This window comes from Aotus nancymaae, unplaced genomic scaffold (assembly GCF_030222135.1).
Source record: "Aotus nancymaae isolate 86718 unplaced genomic scaffold, 86718_ANA_hifiasm-v0.15.2.pri h1tg000036l, whole genome shotgun sequence".
Taxonomy (NCBI): Eukaryota; Metazoa; Chordata; class Mammalia; order Primates; family Aotidae; genus Aotus; species Aotus nancymaae.
In genome coordinates this window covers 54,568,476-54,586,114 of record NW_026988450.1, presented here as the reverse complement: position 1 = coordinate 54,586,114, position 17,639 = coordinate 54,568,476, and the positions used below count along the sequence as shown (strand labels likewise).

The 17,639-nt window shown below is 34.8% G+C and overlaps 1 protein-coding gene across 1 annotated transcript in view; it reads right to left on the bottom strand.

Moving 5' to 3' along the window:
- ZFPM2 (zinc finger protein, FOG family member 2) overlaps positions 1-17,639 on the bottom strand; it is a 469,074-nt gene that overhangs the window by 27,751 nt on the left and 423,684 nt on the right. The window lies entirely within an intron of this gene.

Here is a 17,639-nt window from a genome sequence, read left to right as displayed (position 1 = left end):
TCCTTGAATTTCAGAGACGTATTAGGACAAAGATTTGCTGTGGATTTTAAACAACGTGAAAATTGTCAGACACTAATTATGTGAAGTCTAATTCTTTCTAGAAACATTTTGTCTCCTTCTCATTCTAGCTTTCCAGGCTTTGAAATTCTTTGGTCATAGAGATTATTTTTAATTAATAAAGTAGAGTATAAGTGAGTGTGTTTCATTGTGGTGACTTGTCATGTCTTTTACAAAAAGTAACCAAAAATCTGTAACATGATTTAACTCAGAATTTAATGTTTAAAGATGACTAAGCTCAAACTTCCATGTTCAATGGCTGCTTCAAAATATTCACAAAGAAATGGTGGTGTAGGCTTTTTTATTTTTAATCTTTTTTTTTTTTTGCTCTAAATGGATATTTTCATGTCATAATTTAGATTAAACTAGAAAATTTTAATAGTGTGGTTAATTAGTTCATATCTAAAACTTTTATGATAGCCTATTCTAAAATATGAAAATTCAATCCATTCTTTAGCTGAAAGGTTTTTATTTTTAAAAACTACATTTTTTTTTACTCTAAATGAGTATTTTCCTATCATGATTTAGGTAAAACCAGACAACTTTAATACTTTGCTTATTACTTCTACATCTAAAACTTTCAGTAATCGTCTATTCTAAAATATGGAAATTCAACCCATTCCTTATCTGAAAGGTTACTGGATTTCTATCCTAAGACAAATTTTAGAATTAATATATGGCAATTTAAAACCAAACACCGTCATGTGAAATAAGGGCTATTTATAGTACGTAGATGCCCTTTTGTTTTCCTCATGAAGCTCTCTTTACATGTTGGTATACATACCTAGGCTCAATTTCAAATGACAGCGGTTTGGTAAGAAAATAGGTTTGAAAAAGAAGCAACCAGCAGATGGCGCTCAGTGCATTCCTTGAAGTCAGCCAGAAGAAAAGAGAATGCGAGCTTTATTTACTTAATTCTATTCTACCTTAAATGTGAAGTTACTACACCAAGGTTTATAATCCCCAAAGATTTATGTTAACTGACTAAACAACTTCGTGGTAATTTACGGACTATCCTCCAGTGCTCACCTAAATGGCACTGCATTCAACTCACGTGCCCATGTCAAGATAACGAAGCATAAAGATGTAACTTTCCCCGCTGAAACAGAAGAACAGAAGCCTGGGTTCCTGAAGTATAACACAAACTCACCAAGTGACTAGGGCTAAATTTCCCACCTAAAGTAAGGCAGTTTCAATTCCTTTGCTTTTTAGCACCTTGCTTTATTAAATGAAGGATGCAAACATCTTATTTTTGAATGGATTCATAATCTGCATCACAGATATAGTAAAGTCACCTTATAACAATTCTTTGAGCACATAGTTGCACCGAGACACATATACTGCTTCTAAATTTTAAGGGGAATCATGTGTGTTGAGGAGGAAAACAACAACAGGTTTGAATGGTTGAGATTATTATACATAGAAAACTGATGTAACCCTTTAAAAAGTCTATCCGAAGTTACATTCTTCTAAAACTTCTCCTTCCTCTTTACCTGTCTGCTTTCTCCTCCTTGAAGCAGGGAAAGTCTTTGCTCTGAGCTTTAAAACTTCATCATTCTTTAGTCATCACTCAGTGTGTCTATAACTAGCAGTATTTCATTTCCTCTAATGACAAAGAGTGTAAGAAATTTTGATTTTTGTTTTTTATTTTTAATTTTTTTTGCTCTAAATGGATATTTTCATGTCATAATTTAGATTAAACTAGAAAATTTTAATAGTGTGGTTAATTAGTTCATATCTAAAACTTTTATGATAGCCTATTCTAAAATATGAAAATTCAATCCATTCTTTAGCTGAAAGGTTTTTATTTTTAAAAACTACATTTTTTTTTTACTCTAAATGAGTATTTTCCTATCATGATTTAGGTAAAACCAGACAACTTTAATACTGTGCTTATTACTTCTACATCTAAAACTTTCAGTAATCGTCTATTCTAAAATATGGAAATTCAACCCATTCCTTATCTGAAAGGTTACTGGATTTCTATCCTAAGACAAATTTTAGAATTAATATATGGCAGCTTAAAATCAAACACCGTCATGTGAAATATGACCATCCTTGTAAATCCTCGTATACTCACCTTCTCCCATCTGTTGTTACTGTGATTTTGTTACAGACAGTGCCTTCCCCACTTGAATTTAATTTTGCCTTGCATATTACAAAGGTGGTCATCATCACACTACATTCTCAACCCTCAACCCTTGTTCATTCTTCACTGAAAGTTCTGGACCATAGTCCCAATTGTATGGCTGCTTAACAGTGATCTTAACTTTTAAAGTTTCAGTTGTTGAATTTCTAGGCAAAGTCCCATGAAAGTGAACGGTAAGTGATCTTGAAAATCTCCATGAGATTGTGTGTAATCAGCATCATGTTGTATTCCACCATCATTTGTAAGGACAACTTAAAGTATGTACTTATAGAATATGCACAGTATAGTTGCTCCATAATCTTATTGCCATTTAAGAACATTAGCATCTCTCACAAATTATATTAGCACTAGTAAAACAAAAGAAATTAAAAACAAGTGCTCACTCAACATAATAGCACATCATATACTTTCAAAGGAAGAAATGGGGCTCCAAGTCACTGTAACTCCACAAACAGAAAAAGGAGTCCCGGCTACGCCCTGTGCTTTGAAAATCTGTCTTTCCAGGTCAGCCCTTCACAGTCCAGTTAGGAAGGGCAGCATGGAAGGCAGGGTGGCTTTCTGCCAAGGCTATTGATGATGAATGGGTGATCTTAGGGGAATGAACAGCAAAATCTCAAATTTTTGCTCATGTGATGATAAAACCAGAGCCAGCTAATTTTTCTAAGACTTGTATAGCCTTCTGTGGCACTTCATTGTGCAGTTTGGAATGATAAATTTTAGTATGCATTAATTTGCACAAAAGGGTCAGTGCTATATTTAAAAGCACACCATTGTTTCCAACAGGATTAACAAAAATATATTGTCTTCATCCTGAAATATATATAAATAGCTATGGAAAAAAATGTGCTGTTATCAATACTTTTAAGAATGAAGAGAGAATTATTTTCAGTGTTTCACAGATTCTTCTTATTTGGATGGTGTTGTGACAGAATTTTGCAAAATAGGTTCATGTTTTATATCATGCATCATTAGTTGCTTCTAGGTATGAGTGTTGAGTAAAGGAAGAAGAAGAAGAAGAAGAAGAAGAAGAAGACAGGGGTGATCCTCTCCAGAGGAGCTTCTCTTCAAATACAGCACAACAGGTCTGGGAAATAAAATCAGGGTACAGGTGACAGAGAAGATTTTTACACTCAGTCATAAAGATTATCAAAAAGTTCATTGGAAACACTGACTTGGACAGTATTACTACATTACATCAACATATTTCTCTTCCTTTATCAACACCCAGGGCCCAGGTCAAAAACATACTTCACACCTAAGCATCTGCATCCTAAGAAGGCCAAGAGTGAGCAGAGCAAAAAGTAGGAAAGTCATCTAGATATAGCTCCCTAGAGGAAAGAGAAGGAGACTGCATTGCTTTATGCCTTTCTTAGCGGGTGATATTCTTTTCAGTTCTCCACAGCTACCTAAGTCTATGACTAAGTTGCACCTTCCTCTTTGTGAGTTGTTTGTTTTGTTATATTTGCTCCTTTGATTGCTTGATGTTTGTTTTGCTTTACTACTGCATTTTGGTCTTGAATTTCTAAATGAAGCTTTGTGGTTTAATAGCTTAGAGTAGCCGAGGTATTACTAGTCAGCAAAACAGAAGAATTAAGTCTAAGTAACAAAATAATGTGTGTCCTCTAAGGTTGAATTATAAATCAAAAGAATGAAAATTATAAATTATTATGTAATATTATTTAAACACTTACTGTGAATCTCATCTTATTAATAATAATGTATATGGGGGGGTGGAATTCTTGGTTATGAGGTACCATATTAACAAAATTTAGAAACAGAAAAGAAATAAATTTTTGAGCATGAACTCACATGACTTCAGTTTCAGTTAATTTCCTTGAGATCAAAATCTTCTTCTTTTAAAAAGCATTTGTAAGTTCAAAGACCCACACTCTAGGTGTTATAATAGTGCATCATTGCCATAGCTCATCTCTCTGGCTGTCTTCCAGAGCATTGTGTTAGTCAACTCCATATCACAGGAGAACTGGTACAGGTCACTTGTTAGAGGAATACTGTTACTGGTACCCAAGAGATGCTAAGGGCAATATGTTGGAATTCTGCAAATCTCTGCTGCATTTTTTTTTCAATATTTTCATGATTCACTCTTTTAGCTCTAAGCTCACTAGATCAAGGTTAGTTAAAAGATCATTCTGCTTTCTATTCTACATATAGCCTGAGAAATTTAAAATATAAATAAAAAGGGAAACAAAAAGGTGGAATTATGGAAGGAAAAAAGAATCAACACTTTCTCAAAATTTTTTTAACACACATAAGAAAAGTACAACAGATGATATTTTTTAAATCACCATTAAAATGGGGATAAATCAAGGGTATGTCTCCCTGAGGTTATGGTATTCTTTTCCCTTTGTACATAAAGGGTCCACCAGGATAATCTAGTTGATGTATTCGGTATAGCCAAGAAATTAGGGAGTGGAAGATTGCTGAAGAAGGAACTGAAAAAGTCAAGACAGGATATAATTTAGGCTTGAAAAGGATTTCAACAGCGGTAGGGTCAGGCTAAGGACAAATTGTGGTGATGTTTTATAAGCAGTGATAAGAGGAAAGACAGGCAAAGGAGATAGAGCATAAAAAATACAAGTTCAAGATCATTAGATGATTGTAGTCTTGGAGAACCAACTAAGTTCTGACATAAATAAAATGATAATAAAGTGAGAAACCTGAGTCCCCCTCCCAAGCCTTCTCCCCTCTTTCCAAAATAAAAAGTCAGAGAAGAGAGGGAAGCCTAGGAGAGGTGAAAAAGACAAGATTCTTATGCTAGAGAAGAACATTTATCAGAATCTTTGAAGTATCTCATAGTAGGAAGCTGTCCATGAGCCCAGAAATGTACCAGGAACGCCTCAAAGGGAACTGCAGGGATCGGAGAGTCGAGCAAAGGAAAATGGTGGCTGAAATAAACTCCTAATCGATCCTGATTTTTATCTTGAGTAGCTTGAGTAGCTAAGTCTAGCTCAGCAGAAATGCAAGAGGTCTCTTTTTACTTAAATATAAATTTAATATAATAGGTGTGTCATAAATGATCATATTTCCTTTGTGGTTGAATATGTGTTTTGGAGGATAGAAAGTAAATAAAACTATGAAAATCCACCCAAAACATGAACATCCTGATAGATGGCAAACTATCCTGCAGAAAGAAACCTGAGCTAAAACGTTTTTTTCAACCTTCCAAATAAAATTTTTGAAATAAGACAGGACTTGCAAATCTCTAGGCACATTTTAATCTTACTCCATTCAGTGTTTCTCATAAGTATTTATGCCTGATAGGAATCACAGGGGACTTCTGGATCTGTTAGAGATGAAGAAAATCAAGCTCCAGGGAGTTAGGTGATGTGCCAAAGGTCATATAGCCAGTGAATGTATGTGTACATGTGTGCGTGTGTTGTGTGTACGCATGTGGCTGTGTATTTGTTTTCACATGGCAGTAACTTTTCATTATTTTGTAGTTCATGACATCAACTATGGATATCTAATTTTTTCCAAACAATTTTACCAGGTAGGTATTTTTATTATATTCATTGTAATAAAGAGTTCAAGAGATAAGTCATTCTAATTTATAGAGATTCTAAATTGCGTGAATGGAACCCAAGTCTGCACTCCAAAGTTCTCGGTTATGCAACCTCTCAATTAGCTGAATGTAACACGTCAAGTCAGCAGTCTAACAAGCCCAGAAGCCTCTCATAGCTTTTGATAAAGGATTTTTATCCATTTGGGAGAGAGCCTTGATGATGGAGTGAAATTCACATGTGCAGCATGGCTATCACATCCCTCTTTCAGAGGGTAAAACCTGTAGGTTACTGAGCTATTGTAATAGAGGGAACAAGGTAGTTCTAGCGAATTAATAAAGAGATGGTTCTGTGCTTCTAGAGATATTTATACATTTCTCAGCTTAAAACAGTGGAAAATATATTTTGCTTTTAAGAGATGCTCCTACTTTCCTGGGACTTAGTTTTATTAATGTCGTTATATCTAGGAGGTCATTTTATTTTTGGGATAATACATGTGAATTTAACTGCAGCTTCTACAAATGGTAATGAGAGATAAATGTATTAATCAATGAATATGGTGCAAATGAATGTCACCTAAAAGTAGAGGGGGGAGGGAGGGAGGGAGGGAAGTGGGTGGGGGAGAGAGAGAGAGAGAAATATGTGTTTATTCCCTGATTAAGGTAAATTTCCTTTCGGTATATGAACGTATGCAATTGCATATTTAACTGGAGATGACTGCTATAAGGTCAATCAATTATTTTCATCCTTTCATTGTAGGATATGCTAAAGCAATAAATAACAGCCTTCCCCACTCCTTGCCCCAGTTCTGTGTACATTTTTTCAGGAAAAATATAGGTTTTTTCCAAACATCTAAATTTTGGAAAGAAATTGAAACCCTTGAATGATTTTGGAAATTAAATCATTTAGTAGAATAGCAACAGAAGCTTAGCTGTTGCAAGTTTAAGATATCAAAAAGCATTTGAACTGCTAGCCTCTCTTAGTCTCTCATCTGTCAGCCAAATTTTTTTTATATTCCCTGATTGTCTATTTTTCCCCAGTGAAAGTTATTACATTCCTTTACCCATTTTTTAATCAAAATCATTTCCAACTTATTTCAGTCTGTCACAATAATATTTTCATACGAGGAGTGTTGTAACCTAATTCCTTCATTTGAATAATACATTCGTTTTTAATTACTGCAACTTGATCTCAGATTATTCAAATAACTGTTTCATTTTTTATGCTTACCCTGACCCCAGTGTATTTATAGGCTTTTATCCTTACCTGATACCAGTGTAATGTAATTATAGATTGTATTTTAATCATCTACTATATTCTAGTGAGTTTGTTTAAATCGCTCCAATCCTGAGCCTTTTATTTCTATGCCTTTTAAAATTCTACAATGGCTTTCTCTTTGCATAAAAGCAATATTTTTGTAGTTTACAACAATGAAATGAATATTTTGCATGCATTGCTGGCTACAGTTCTCATTTAATAATTTTTAAAGTCACTATACAGGACGGTATGTAAAATCAAACCATGCTTTGTAAAGAACATCGTTTGAAATCTTTACACCTGTTTGTCTTTCAGACTGCACCCCTCACCCCTCCATCTCACTGTTTTAAAACCACAATATGCACTGTGGTCATGATCACTGTATCTTCGACTGGCATTTAAATTCCTGTAAATAGTTATTCTGTTGTAGCAACAGAGGCCAAGTCTCACTGATGGTAGAATAAGCTTATCTGATATAAATTATTTTCACTAGTATTTTTACCATCAATCACTTCATAATTTGCTTGACTATTTCCTAAACTATAACCCCCATCAGGAAAATCCAATATCATTGAATTCCTTAAGGCTGGTATCTGAGTGTTCAGTAGGATGGCTGGTTTTAGTCACAAATTTAACAAAAGGCCAGAAATTTGGTCTGAGAAGATGGCTGGCAATACTGCCAATCTATAAAGGTCTAGCATTCATCTTCTGATCAGATTTATAGGTCTGAGAAATGAATTTTCCTGAATGAGTCTGATTATTTTCCCAAAATCCTGGAATCGTATTAGATTCCTCATTGTCTTCACTCTTCATAGCCAATCAGTCACTAAAGTCCTGCCAGTTCTACATCCAAAATATCTTTCATCTTGTTTCCTTCACCTCCAGAGACCTTAAGTTCAGACCCCATCAGCTCTAGCTCTCAATGCCTAATCCCCTTACTTCCTGCTTCGTGTTTTTCCAATCAGCGCTGCGCACTTATGCAAGAATGTGTGGCTAAAACACAAGTCTGATTCTGTTCCCCACTCAACTAAGATCTTTGAGTGGCTCTCCCTTGCCTACAGGAGGGAACTCAAGCTACCTATTATGACATCCTAGAAGTAAACTGCCATCCTAGCCATCACTTTTTAATTATGAGGAATCAAGCCGATCTAAACAGATAATATGTAATTATAGGTAAAAGCACACACTTTGAGAGGGAACACAGATGAGTGAGAGGCTAGAGAGCTTCAATTTCTGACATTAACAGTTAACGAAAAACAGGACTTTTCATAAATCATTGCTGGATATGACTACAGACCAAATCTTCCAAGTTTCTCTCTACAGCTCAGACTTCCTCTTTCTCCCTCCATGTTCTACACTTTATCTTTAATCCCTTCTTTTATTCAAAATAAATAAAACTATGAAGATAAAGGCCACAAAGATAAAGACAACTCTCAAACCATATAACATAGCATAGTTTTAAACCACTGACTGCTTTCACATTCAGTTCAACCAGTGAGATTTTGGCTAAATTTTTACTTATTGTTGAGTAAACTGCATGAGATCCCTTGAAAAAACAAATTCCAGAAATGCCAGTGACAAATGATTAAAGTGTAAATTAGAGGACAAAAATATTTGCCAAAAATATCAGAAACAAGAGGTTACATGGCATACCATTTTTTTCCTATTGTAAAATCTATTTGCTGGATACGGAGCATATTAACTTATTGAACCAATTGCTAGAAATAAGTCAGAGAACCTTGAAAATATGGCACTATTACAAAATGCCTTAAAATGCTAAACAAAATAATGGCATGAAATAGAGATTTTGGGACAAGCTGCCTGATAACTCTCAAAAACGAATTATACTGCGTTTTCCAACCTCCATGGAGAAAGGCATGCTTTCCTTCAGATTTCTTCTACCATTTGGTGCAATATTCACTTTGGCTATATTGATAGTAGCTTCATTAGAGAAGTAAAATGCAATTGTCTCCAGAGATCAAAGGACAATCTATTAAATAAAGCGACTGGAAGTACAGAATGAAATAATATGAAAAGTTAGAATTTTACGGTGAATCAAAATGTAAATTGTACTGGCATACTGTAGCTAAATGCAGAACTGAAGATTAGTTTTATTAAGGGGAAACTGAAAGTGGCTTGAGTGATATGAAAAAATATGAAAAGATATATGAATTCTAAACAACCCACTTTACGTACTAGATTAAAACTAGCATTTGTTCTATTTTAGAAAATTTAAAAGCATTGATAGTTAACTATGATTTTACTAAGAAATATAGAACCCCCAAATAATAATCACTGTGATTTTTATAGCAAAATTCATATTCAATGATTCAGGACCTTGAAAGAATAGTTTATGTTAAAATAAAAACAAAATAAAGCCTATTATCAACTGTGTTCAGTGGGGAAATAGTGTGACACATTGTATACTGACCACATTGTCCTGAAATCTTTAAGAATTTTGCTCTTAAATGAAACAGAGGACTTAGCACTAACTGTTTTAAACCAAAGGTCATTATGAATTCTGAAAGCTAGCGCCCATGTTTGCCTAAAGGAAAGGAAAGGAGGTGGAGACAGGTAAATCAAACTTCTCTGCACAGTAGGGGTTCTGAATTGGACTTCTTTTCAAATGCTTATCGAATACTTGGTGTTTTTTTCTTCTAAACGAAAATGACAGATTCTAAAACACCTTACTGTGTATTTCAGAGCATTACATCACTTAAGTCATTTACAAAATTGTATAAAATTACCCTGAAATCGCATCAAGTATAGCAATGAACCATGAAACTAAAAGAAAAAAAAACATGAAAAAACACATTTCACTTTGCAAGGGAAATATAACAGAGTCAAGGTCTAAGAATGAAGCAGTTACTCCTTTCACTTTCTCAAATACAATCAAATTTATTACAACATTCTTTGAATCCATGGAAGATTTTTTTTACTAAAAAGAAAACACTGACTAAATAAAACTATTGGTTCAATGAATTATTGAAAAAAGAAAGTAAAAAAGTCATAAGAAGGATAATAGGAAATGAATATCTATTAATATTCTAATGAAAATAGAAGAAAATTATCTATAAAAATCCTGAATATATTCAGCAAACATTGTTTCTGCAAATTAATTTTTGGAATAATTTGATTTTGAGTATTTCCAAATGAATGTGTGTGTGTGAGAGACAGAGAGAGAGAGAAAGAAAGAGAGAGAGAGTTTTAAACGTTGATCTAGCTTTATCACCAAAATCCTACAATTTTAAAGTTTGGTTCATGTACCACAAGACAATTAATTGTACTTCTGTCTACTCCCTGGGCTTCATGATTATAGTTCTAAAGGATCAAAGAGAGTCCTGGATACTTACCAATTAATCTTTAAAAGACTGGAAAAAACACAACAGGCTGAAACTTGGTCAATTAAATAAATATCCTATACAAGGTTTAGTATGCTCCCATTTCTAGATCCTGAAAGTAACTAGGTTACTCTTCAGTTTCTGGGAAGAGCAGATTTTCTGCATTAATAAAAGTTTCTCTGCTATGCTAATTGGCTGCTGGGTAGGTAGGCTCTACATGTTCTAGGGCCATGATGTTTATGACCCCCCTCATTTTTTCAGATATGAAAAACAGCTCCCAAACCCCTAGTAAATAATCAAGCCCACTTATTGATCTTACTCCATTTGCCAGGTTACCAAAAATAATCATCCCCATATAATGCAAAGAAGTGGCCTTTTAAAACTCAGACAAATCTGGGTAAGGAACTCAACTATAAATATTTAGCATCTATGTGACCTTGGACAATTTATTTAATCTTTCTGAGACTGTTTCCTCATCTGGAAAATGGTGATTAATTTGTATATTGAAAGATGATTGTTGTATAAGATCACTTTACATGAAGGACACAGCACAAGGTTGAACATGGAACAGTCACTTGAAAAATGTTAGTTCTACTCTCTTATAATTATTTACTTGGAATGGCAAGAACTCTTTCCTGGAAGCTTTAACTAGGGCAGATTGTAAAAAATCACCTGCTTGAGGTATTGTCCCAGAAGGTATTGGCCCTAGAAAACATAGTTCATTTGCTACTCTGTTCTTGGCCCTGGTCTTCTTTTGGGGAGTGATTTATATCATTGATTTCAGACTGTTATTCTGGAAGGAGATTGGTCCTGTATAGCTTTCAGACCTCTATTGTCTGCTGCAATTTTGGAGTAAATATGCATTTACTAATATTCTGTATGCTAGAAATCTAGAAAATAGGTATTGGCTTCAAAACACCAAAACTCTTGGAATTTACATAACTTTGAAATTTCACAGAGTCCCAAATTATTAGGATTTTGTTTTGTTTCTCAGATCACAGATTGAGTTTTAAAAGCTGGATAGATCAAGGGAAACTAAAAAATAAGGAGAAATAGTCATTATAATTGATGTGATATCTTTTTTTCTCTAGTTTATATTTTTATAAATATGTCTACTTCTTACATATAATTCACACTTATTTAGAGAACTTTGGATAAAAATTGCTTAAAATCTCTTTCAATACATAAGTTAACATGACAAATACGTTTTACCAATAAAGATCTACTAAACTTTAACAAGGTAGCTAGATGGGAAACATTATCCCGAGGCTAAAGATTATGTCATGTGTTATCAGTACTGTGCCATTGAGTCTGGATTTGTTTATGTCCAAAAACTGGCTAAGTATCTAATTATAAAATTTTAAAGTCATTGTGAAATGATGTGTCTCTGTGTGTGTGTGTGTGTGTGTGTGTGCATGTGCACGCGCATGTGCGCCGCGGGGCGTAGCATTGTTTGGGGCATTCATTTTAAAAATAAAAACTATAAATGTGCAAAAATATTTATATGAACGACACTCCTGAGTAGAAACTCCATTTCTAATAGTCAAACTTGATGCACATACCGGTCTCTTGGCAAGCCCAGCTCAGAGCCATCTGTTACATTGGCATTGTGCCCACTCACAAGGAGTTATGCCAGTTTAACATGATATAGGTGACACCAAAATGAAGGTTTGAGAGGATAGATAGTGGAGTGAGCTATGAACCCTCCTGTAATCAGGACCCTTGGTGGCTGTCTTTATTGGAGTGGAGGATTTGTGTTAACTCTATGGACCCTGTGTTACCAAAAACTTCATTCTCCACCAAAAAAATCAGTGTGCTGTCTGTCACTCAGAATATTAAATATGTTACCAAAGTGAGGAAAATTAAATACTGTAATCTAAAACCCTGAAGCATCTTGGAACTAATGCTGTCAGTACATACATTGTTGAGTAGGTCAAGAACATCGTAGCCACTGATCATTGATTTTCAAAGGGACTTTCAAAAACCTATGAATTAACATATATAATACATACATTTTATAGGAAGGAGCAGAACAAAAAGAATCTGCAACGTAAATTATGAGCCAAAAAGTTTCCTAAATGCTTTTCCTATACTATATCCATCAATTTCATTGTACATATGTGCTTTAGCCCTTATGCTAATATATTGAGTTTCTATTCTATTGCTGGGAAACAAATAATAAAATTTTTATTTTTGATACTATTATTTTTCTATAGAACTCCCATAACTTTTTACAAAATGTTCACACTGTTAAAATCTATAAAGCAGCCTACTTTCCATTGTCCTGCACCCTTCTCAGTTAAATGCATTTTCTCAGGAAGGAAGTAATTCACAAAAGTCTGTAAGAGAACTCAAAGAAATATTTTTTTAGATAAGCCCATGCATCAAATCATCTTGGATCTAAAGAGGCATTAGCGAACAAAAGTAGAAATACCCATCCTGATATTCTTGGGGTATCATGAAATTATTTTTAGTTCCTTCGCAGCTAAATACATAGTCTGTGTAATTACAAAAAGAGAAATAGTTTAAGAAAACAAAGAAAGCTTTCAGAAAATGGTCTAATTGATTTTCTCCATTCTTTTTTTTATTTTATTTTGGAGACAGAATTTTGTTCTTACTGCCTAGGCTGGAGTGCAATGGCACCATCTCGGCTCATCACAACCCCCGCCTTCCAGGTTCAAGTGATTCTCCTGTCTCAGCCTCTGGAGTAGCTGGGATTACAGGCATGTGCCACCATGCCTGGCTAATTTTGTATTTTTTAGTAGAGAGGGAGTTTCTCCATGTTGGTCAGCCTGGTCTCAAGATCTCTGTTCTTGACTTTGTAATTCATGGGTTAGCATTACCTGGTCAGATCAGGTAGCACAAAACATAAGGTGGCAAGTAAGAGATAATTTTCACCATTAATTTATTTAGTCACTTACTTAACCTGTATTCATAGAATACACACTGGCCAAGGAAATGGGGAGCACAGAGGGTTAAAGAATACATACAGCATTCCCTCAAAGTGCTTACTCTGTGCTCTTAAAAGAAGGGTGTAGTCTTCTCTACTGTCCTATAACACTGGCCCCTAAGTAGGCCTTACATTCCACTGGATCTGATCTGTGTACTGAAATGCCAGTGGATCTCTGCAGATGAAATGTTCATGATGCCCACAGAAATATATTCCCAAAGACTGAGATAGCATGACTCAGCTTAGCACATTTTTAAGTTTGTCAAGATAATATACCTTTGTTGTGCTTTCTATTGTAATTTGGTCCTTTTAGGCCACATTACTTTGCATAATTGTTTATTCTTTCTGAACCTCTATTGATTTCTCCGTAAGATGGCAAAATATCTCCCACTTCCTATGGTTGTTCCAAGGATTGTATATAAATATACAGTAAGTATACAATCTGTGCATATAAAATGTCTAGCACAGAAAAGGGGCTCAACAATATTAGTTCAATCATTCATCAAGGTAGTGTGATTCAGACATAAATAATACACCCTATTACTTGTTTTTATTTTAGTTGAAATCTATCACCTATTTAAAAAGGTCATCTGAAGTAGGCTACGACCTTTCAAAACTGGGTTTGTTCCTTTTTCAAATATATCTTCTTATAATTTTGTCGCTAAAAATGTCCCAGTTGCTTAAGAAAAAAGGACAAATGTCAAAAACTATACCATGAAATAAATCCATACATTCTTGCCTTGGTCTATACACTGTAATCTCCCTTATATCGTCTCCTGCATAATTTTTTTGAACTCAGTGTCTTTCAACAGGAAGTACATTTAAATTTACATTTGCTCTTATTTTACACATAAATGACTGTTAATTAAATATTACAAAACTTACAAAAGTTAGGCTTTGGACATGTGCATAATAACTGAAACTGTTTTAAGTGCAGAGTTGGTTAAGAAAGTCTTAGCACTACTGACACACCATAAAACTTTGCATTCTTTTAAATATATATATTGTGTGTGACTTAACCTGGGTAAGGCTCTAAAGGATACAATGCCCTACCTAATTCATCAGCCACTTTCCCCTACATGTGATTTTCCTCTTTCACTGTGCTCCAGGCACATTGGCAAAGCTCTTTCTGGTCCAAGGCCTTAACACATGCTATTTCCTCTGTCTGGCCAATACTCTCCCAACACTGCAAGTCATTCGTATCCATCAGGGAAGTCTTCCCTGAGCCCTCACCATAGGCCAATTCCATTGTTCAACACTCTTTGGATAAGTCCCTGAACTCTCTCAGGATAATATCCACTCATTGTCTCACCTTCTAGAGCTGTGGAAAGTAAGTTCTGTCTGGTTTGTTCACTAGCATAGCCTTTAAATATCAGAATGGTCAGCACATGTAGGCAAACAATAAATATTTGTTAAATGTAGGGATATCATTATACCTGGCAATGGTCAGGAACATTAAGGAGGCCTCCTCTTTGCATGCACCAGTAAGCAAGATATGAAGGTAGAGAGGGTCATCGTGAATGAAAAGAATTCATGGCTGAATTCATTCATGCATAAACGCATCCATCATTTCACCATGCCTACTAGATTACAGTTCAAGATATTAATAAAGTCAAGTTCCTTAACCCTAGCAAGTTATCCAGTTGAATGCATACACACATGTGCATGCACACACACACACACACACACACACACATACACAATTATCTAGAGACAGTCCATGCGTCAAGCTGAATCACATGACATCACTTGCTGTAAGAGTTTTAGGGAAGTAGAAAAATTATCATGCTGACAATAGTTGGGAGCCTCAGAAAAAGAAATGGGATTTGAGCTGGCTCAGGAAGAATGTTTATGAAGATGATATTGTGGAAAGGAGTCTTGCCCTAATAAAAGAACCCAGGTCTGCTAGTATTCTGTTTACCTTTGGCCATAATGGCAAAGTCAAGAAAACGCGATTCTTTTCCAGCATACAGCATGTAATACTGTAATGTAGGAAATCCATTTAATTTCTCTGGGCCCCATTTTCTTCATCTTTAAAATTCAAAGGCTAGTACATTTGTTTCTTTCAGCTGATTCAAAAACTGAAGTTGGCAAACGAGGTAAAGTAATAATGTCATGCCACTAGATATTGCTACCATTAGACAACTCCAGGTGAGGTTTTAGAGCTTGCAAATAAAATGGTGTTCTGTGAACCTAAGCTTACTCATCGTTATATGTGAAATGGAGTTACACAAAGATAAGGATTCAGTAAATACCTTGTAACTCCACCTACCTAAACTCCAACTATCCCCTATCACATGGCATATTAAAAACGACTTTAGAAGGGAGTGTCATGATCTAAATAGATGCTTGTTAACACAGGCCAGGAAGCACTTTACTGTCAGGTATAAGTTTCCTATAATGACTCTGGATCCTGCTGTGGATGTCTTCCTAAATGAATAATCCATTCACATCATAATGTGCCGACTACCTGAGGCATGATTTCTGTATGAACCTTTAGCGTTAACAGTGCCCTAGCTTTCTATAACACTCTTATATTTGGTGGATTGGAATAACTCAGGAATGCATGTGGAAGCTGGACTCCTTATTAAAGATTTAGTTAAGGTTTTTGATCAATAGATTACTAAAATTTCACAGTAAGGTTCCTAAAAAGAAGCAATAAGTTTTTTGTTAAAAAATCAAATGACTGAAATTAGAAGCCCAAAAGCATACAGTTCACTGAAGCATCTAGAACATTATTGCTATATTACTTCTAGTAATTATAAATATTCATTGAAGAGCCTTGGGTTCATGTATAGGAGGCTTTTCTATTTAAATTTGGATTAACTTGAGATATGATATATCTATGGATGATAGGTGTAACATAGCCAAGCTGTTATATAAAAATACCTACTTTTGTGTGTGGAATAAAGACAGGAAGAAATTTTCAACTGCCAAGCATTCTCTTGGATAGGCAAGATTCCCCAAATTTTCAGAACTGCAGTGAGCATCATGATCTTGTCCCCATTCATTGATGCCATAATTTGTGAATGCTCCCACTTGAGCCAGTAAAAGATAGTAGTGATTATTTCCACGGAAGCATATACCTTGGGTCTTCTTTGGTGTTCACAAAGCAGGTACTTAGGAAAGTTTGTTGAAAACAAGAATTGTCTCCTATTTACATTATTAATAGGCATTTGTCACTGTCACAGGTTGTGGGTCCTACTCCCTATTACTCTGCCTGTATAAATATAAGGAAATTCCTTTACTCTCCAATACACCTTCCATGAGGTGATTCCTGATTGTGGGCATTCATCTTGGAGTTTCATGTGGATATGGTTATAAAAGCTCTGGGAGACATTCTAGGATTCGGTTGCTGAGTGACTATTTGAGCAATGAGGAAAGTGGGTACTGAGACAGTTCCCAGGCTGACTAACAGTTCTATGAAGTTATTTTCTGCACACATGACATAATTTCACAACACCAGAAGCCCAGAACAAGGAGGAGAATCAAAGGAGGCGAAAGTAGAATAAAAAGAACCTACTACATAGTTTTGCTTTGGGATGGCCCTGGTCATCCACCCAATACTATTCCCAGGTTATTGGCAGGTATGTAAATATAGTTTCAAGAATACGAAAAATTTAACTAAGTCTTAAAAGGACATCAATAGATTCATTAGCCATTATTGGTAAAATTGTTACTTCAAGGTATTTACAAATTTATTTTGAATTATGGAGTCATAAAATATATTCCAAATATAATAACTATGGGTTTTGTCCTGGATGTGGAGGCAAATTGTGCTTAGATTTTCATTTTTAATTACACAGGTGACTGCTTAAACATTCCCATTAATATAACAAATTAAAATGTTTTTAATAAGTTGAAATTAATAATTGTTTTTACAATTTTACACACAGACTGAATGAATCTTTAAAAATATATCTTTTAAAGCAAAGCATATGCATTTTGGTCATTACAGAGTTATCTGTCTTCAACTTGTGAGTCTAATATGCAATGAGAGTAAGTGATTGGGCTGCTATAAATTTGGAGATAAAATGCCTTTAGACGTCACTCTAACAAGACTTGCATGCTATTAGTATTCTCTCAGGGATCAATTTTAAAAGTTGTAACGTAATAAAAAATGGTTGGACTATATTTCCCCACAGCTTTCATTTTATTATGTTGCATGAAATATGCCTTTATTGGCTATAGCATTACTGGAAGTAAAATATACTGGGTACTGAAAAATTCTGTCACTTTGTATTAGCTGTAAATTATCGACTAGTATAAACCCTAATTTCATTTGTCACATTCTGTTGCATTGCTGCTCTTCCCTGTTCCCATTCTGTCATTCTGGCAGGCCCGCGCTGCCCCAGGTATCACGGCAT